We start from the raw sequence: 6,014 nt of genomic DNA, 5'->3' as shown, positions 1-6,014 counted from the left end.
AAATTGCTTCAATTACAATATATTGGTACATTATGTAATTTCAAAATATAATGACTTTAAAATGGTTGCATCCATATAAACTTGCATGTATATATAACTACACAAATTTGAAAAACTACAAATTATTTTATCCTATTGATGTTCATATATACTAACATTGATTTGATTTTGTTTGATTCTTAGGTAACACTTTTTCTCTATGGATCTATCAGATAATGAATCTAAAATTGTTGATGCAACTCCAAACATCTCAGCCAACTCTGCTCCATCTGATGAAACACCTATTGATAAGTGCACAACATCAATTTTACAGTGTTGCTCTAAAATTCTTCAAGATATTGAAAACATTGCATTATCCATTGATTAAGTTGAAGAGATGGAAATAATGAGGATGAAAGATGTTGCACACAAGGTCAAAGAGACATATACAAAGGTTTTTGCCTTCACAAGTTTTATGGAAGAAGTATATCGTGATCACTTGCATAATAAAGGTCGTAATACTGTTTTAATCATTGAAGAATATGTGATGTATTTGCACCATTACAATGAGGTGCTCTTTATGTAATTTCCACTTTGTTAGCACAAAACTTTTAAATAAGAGTTATTTGAACAGTTTATAAACTCTTCAATTCTGATATAAACAAGGTTTGACCTATGTTTTTTTATTCTCTATAATTTACATGCTACCAGTAGTAGAACTTTTTCAACTATTTTGAATAGAATAATTAGTTTGCTTTAAACAAAAAGCTTTGTGTATAGGTTTATATTGATGATTGTGACTTGTAATATCACAAACTTTTAAATAACAATTATTTGAAACATTTATAAACTCCTAAATTGTATCAATACACTACATGGTTTGACATATTAATTTGTTATGGTTTATAATTGATATGATACCAATCATACAACTATTCCAAAAAAAAATTGTCGAACAATTCATCAAAAAAAATATGTATTCATATGTATTTCTTTTTACCAATGTCCAAAAAATGATAAAAGATAAATTTTGTTTAATATACATTTCTTTTTAATATGTATTTGTAAATATTAATGACCAAAATATTGTCATAAATCTTTTATATATAAATTATAGTTGTCATAGATGTGCATGGTTGCTACTAGCTTATTTATATTTATTAGATACATCTATATTAAATATGCTGATCGATATCTTTCCGAATAGCCTATATTGTAAACATAAGATATGATCAGCGCATTTAATATAGATGTTATCTAATAAATATAAATAAGCTAGTTATCTTTGACATATCAGGTGCGCCACGACGACCGCGTGTTGTCTTTCAAACGTGGCTTGCTTTGAATATTTGATATCCACAAAAATATTAAAAATAATTCCATGCCGGAAAGTTGGAAACCACGAAGCGACAAAGTGCCTGCTTGTCAATGACACCAAATTTTCCGCCACTATATCTTCTCCGCTACTTTTTCTTCCCCAATTTCTTCGGAGCAGCGCGTGATAGATAAATAATATAATGCAGTTGTTCTTTTACCAAATGCCCCTACGCCAACAGTGAATTGCTCAATGGTATCCGATCCTGTGATTGCCAGCGGTATCAGCTCCCATCAGCTCCCATCAGCTCCCTTACCAATCGTTTTCATCTCGCCAGGACTTCCCTATCTCTGCCTATTTAAGCCCTCCTCCTCCTCCTTCTTCCCAAACCACACTTCATTCCCTTCATTCTACATCTTATCTTGCAATATACACGGCTAAAAATGACTGTTTTATGTTCTGAAAAGATTGTCATGTCCTTGGTGCTATTATGTATGGCGGCATTGTCCACAGTGGATGCCGCAGCTCGGCCCCTTTCTCATTGGAGGAAGCTGTCTGCCCTGGTGAAAGAAGAGCCCCTTATTCTGCAATACCACAATGGCCCTCTCCTCACCACATCTCCCATTCTCAATCTTCATCTCATCTGGTACGGCAATTTCACTTCCTCTCAGCGTGCCATTGTGGCCGACTTTGTGCAGTCTTTGGGGACGGAAAGCGGCAAGCAGCAGGGTTCTTCACCCTCTGTTCTCAACTGGTGGAAAACGACAGAGGGCTACAGAGGATCTGTTCCTTCCACATTAAACCTGCAAGCTCAACCTTTGACCCGAAGGCTGGGGAAGCAGAAGCTGGACGAATCCTACTCTCTCGGAAAGTCCCTCAAAAGAAGTGACATTGCAATGCTGGTGAAGGGAGCAATCAAATCCGGAGCTCTGTCTCGGCCTTCAAATCAGAAGAAAAGCAATGGAGAGGTGGACTTGTATTCGGTGCTCACGTCTGAGGATGTCATGGTGGAAAACTTCTGCAGCAGCTCGTGCGGATTCCATGACAGCAGCAAAGCCCGGGACAGTGAAAGTGAATATGGATACGCGTACGCGTGGGTGGGAAACTCGGCAAAGCAGTGCCCGGGGCAGTGCGCGTGGCCGTTTCATCAGCCAATTTACGGCCCGCAGAGCCCTCCTCTGCTGCCTCCCAACGGCGACGTGGGCGTCGACGGGATGATAATCAACATTGCCACTGTTTTGACGGGAGCGGTGACGAATCCGTTCAAGTCGGGATACTTCCAGGGAGACGCCGCCGCTCCGTTGGAGGCGGTGTCAGCTTGTCCGGGCATGTACGGAAGCGGGGCTTATCCCGGTTACGCCGGTCAACTCTTGGTAGAGGAGACGACGGGTGCCAGCTACAATGCCCACGGCGTCAACGGGCGCACGTTCCTCCTCCCAGCAATGTGGGATCCCGCCTCCCGCTCCTGCAAGACCTTGGTTTAAAGTAATCTTCAACAATGGAATGCACTGTTCATTAGATGACAGCTCAGGGCTTCTATATGCTCTGGCGGTCGTGATTCTTTATTCAATCTGTATACCTCTAGTCTATCATTCGCTTAAGGGCCCGTTTGGTTGCTAGAATACAACTAGAATAGGAATTGATAATTATAATATAATTTGTTTTCTTTGTTTGGTTCATGGAATAGGAATAGAGAATAGGGTTACGTATTCCTGTTTGAGCCCCAAAATGAGCTTTTGTCCATTCAAAAAAATACTTGTAATTGGCTTTTGTCCATTCCATTCCAAATTCAACTTATCCAAAATTGATAATCTGTCGGGTCCGGTCCGTGGTTGGAAACTCCCGCTTGTTATTTTTTTTTCGTTGACTAAAAACTCCCGCCGTTTCGGTGTTTATGTGGGCTTTCCTCTGCATTTGCATTTGTTCATCTTCAGAGGCGTTTAGCTGGATTTTATGTGCGTTTGTCTTCATCTTCAGAGGCTCTTCCTCCTACTTTGCGGCCAGCTCTGTCAAAGGTGTGTAAAACGTTTTCATCGGTATTGTTTTTAGGTTTTTTTTTGTTTGCAATTCTTGCATGGTCTGTGTTTTATGGATTGCAATCTTGCATTTTATGGTGCTAGGTTTGTAAAAAGGGTATGATATAATGTCTTTGCTTTCCATTTATCCTATAATTGTTTTAGATTGTATATGTGTTGTTTCCAGTGCAAGTTTATTAGACTTCTTTTCTCTACAAATAAAGACTAGTGTGAGAATCAACTTAGCGGAAGAGTGGAGGATTGGCCTTCTGCAATCTCAAACATCCCAACATAGAGGCATGCCAACAATCCTGTGAACCTATGAGCTCTGAAGAAAAGTCCGCTATTTCCTATTCAAATCTACTCCTTTGTTTGAAAGGGGTATAATTTGTAATCCCTATTTGTAATCACTGTTTAGAAATACCCTTTCCCCTTGCTGTGATGAAACGTTTAGCTTTTCACTGCCACCTATTTTCCATTGATCAGAACTCCTTTGTAGACCACTCTGAATCGTCCCACAAGTATCAGATTGGAGAAACTCTGAAATCTGTGGGCGGCAAAAAATTGTTAGAGGGTTTGTCTCTGACCGCACACAACAGGTTTCTCGTGAGAAAGCATGTTGTTTTTCAAGTTAGATGGGGGTCAAGTTACCTCTTGATTTGCTTAACAGATGGGATGTAGGCAGTCAGTCTGGCTTTTCGACACTTAAATTGCCTTGCCTCTTTTTAGAGAAGGTTAGTATTGAGAAGTTGAACACATGAGAAGTGCAAGAAAGGGAAGCCCTTTTGTTAGTTCGCAACCTACCTTGGAAAGTCTGATGTTGCCTGTAATAAGGGAGGAAGCAAATGAGCTTGCTCATATCACGGGCATTTGCTACTCTTATGAGGAGATAGCTTCATATACTGCAGACTGAAAACAGAGTGTTGAAGAAAGCTATGGAAGAGTTACTTACCATCCCCATTATCTTTCCAAGTTGAAAATTTTGGGCTTCTCAAACATTCTCCAATCAGGTCTGTGGCTTCATTCATTCATTCACCCAATTTTATTACAAGAAAGGGGGAAAAGAAGACTATGCAAATGATTGAAAGCCCAACCAAACTTGTACATGCTGAAAGCTTTAAATTGAATGTGAATAGAGGGAAAGGCTAATTGACACGCTAGTTCCAGTCCTTTTTGCCCATGCAATTGGAAGAATTAAAATACAACAGTCCTGTCATTTGGGATCCTTGTATGTGTTTGCTTGTTCTTCAATCAAGCAATTAGAAGACGTGCAAAATCCAATGTTTTGTACCTACCTTCCCCCTCGTTTTCCCTTGCCGAGCACCTTTACGACATCACTGGAGTACACAAGACAATACCCTTTAATCGACTCTATACTGTTTCACATGCCCATTTACTATATCTATTAAATGAAGCTTAGAATTAGTTAGGTGGGGACTGATATCTCTTTAACTAAAATTTTAAATCAGGAGCATACTGAAACTTCAACTAATGCCTAGTAACATAGTACATTACCTACCTCAACAGACAACGAAAACAGAAGCATCTCAAATGGTACAATTCAAACACCCAAAAGTATACTTCAAAAAATGACCAAATATGTGCATAGTTAAACAAGGACAACAACAACAAAAATATGCTAGGCTTGCAACAGTCTTCATATTCATCAAACTGATCTCTATTTCAAATAATAAAAAAAGAACAGTTTAATGATTAATCTCAATACACATTCCACAAATAAGATGTAAGCATGTACCCGACTTGAATTATTGAACCTATCACAATCATATTTAAAACAATATTACAAAAAGACATAAAAAGAGTCTGTAACAAAAATATTTGGTGCTTAGTATCAGAAATAATAAAGGCACTGATCATACAAAGTGCCCAATTTGCTACTCGGTAGGACTAAGCAACTAAAGAATACTACTAAACAATCAATATCATTCTCTTATGAATATGGTAATGTGATGCTTCCAAGTTAAGCACACAATTTTAAAAAGAGTGTATAAGAAAATGATCCAGATGGCACATTGTTTGGAAAGCATCCAAACCAATAAAACAACCTATTGTATCCAACTTTCCTGAGATGCCTTTGGAGGCACATGAAGATTTTGAGAAAGAATTTCCTTATTTTGCATCAAGCAAGGTGTGCTTTGAACTTCAGAGCATGAATTTCATTTGTGTAAGAGATGTGTTAGAAAAATATGTGTGCTTGATCTCTCTTCTTTCCTTCCTCTTAAATATCACAGCTGCAAGTAAAAAAATGATTGTGGTAATTGAGATGGAACTGTAAATGGATTAGTGTACTCCATCAAGAGTGGATAAAATTTTGTAATGGGCATGGGAGCCATTTATGTCTGTCTATTTTTGAATTACAAAATGGAATGCATCCTAGGAACAGGGACTACGATGCAAGTAAGCATCCCCAGTTGCACCTATTAGACAACAGAAAATATGATCCCAGTTGCCCAAATTAGAAAAATGCGAATAATTGTCTTGAACTACTCAACTTGGGTCACAGTGCAGAGATGCCATGGATTGATGGGACTAGAGTGATTTTTATCACTTGGTGTTTCTATTGCAGCTTTGTCAAAGACCCTGCAGAAATTTAGTGTCAGTTAATTTATATTCCAATATACATCTTACAACAAAAGGATATTGAGAAAAATTAGCAATCTTGCAGGAATGTATCTGTATGAGCA

The 6,014-nt window shown here is 38.3% G+C and overlaps 1 pseudogene across 1 annotated transcript; it reads left to right on the top strand.

Annotated features, from left to right (window-relative positions):
* The first annotated feature begins 1,592 nt into the window (after positions 1–1,592).
* Positions 1,593–3,157, top strand: LOC149529246 (protein EXORDIUM-like 2 pseudogene; annotated as a pseudogene). Its single transcript, XR_016358426.1, has one exon. The product of XR_016358426.1 is annotated as a protein EXORDIUM-like 2 pseudogene (transcript).
* Positions 3,158–6,014: the final 2,857 nt, after the last annotated feature.

This window comes from Cupressus sempervirens, chromosome 11 (assembly GCF_028749045.1).
Source record: "Cupressus sempervirens isolate cs-2001-9-10 chromosome 11, ASM2874904v1, whole genome shotgun sequence".
Classification (NCBI taxonomy): Eukaryota; Viridiplantae; Streptophyta; class Pinopsida; order Cupressales; family Cupressaceae; genus Cupressus; species Cupressus sempervirens.
The sequence above is the reverse complement of the archived record's forward strand: the minus strand, read 5'-3'. Positions and strand labels throughout refer to the sequence as shown.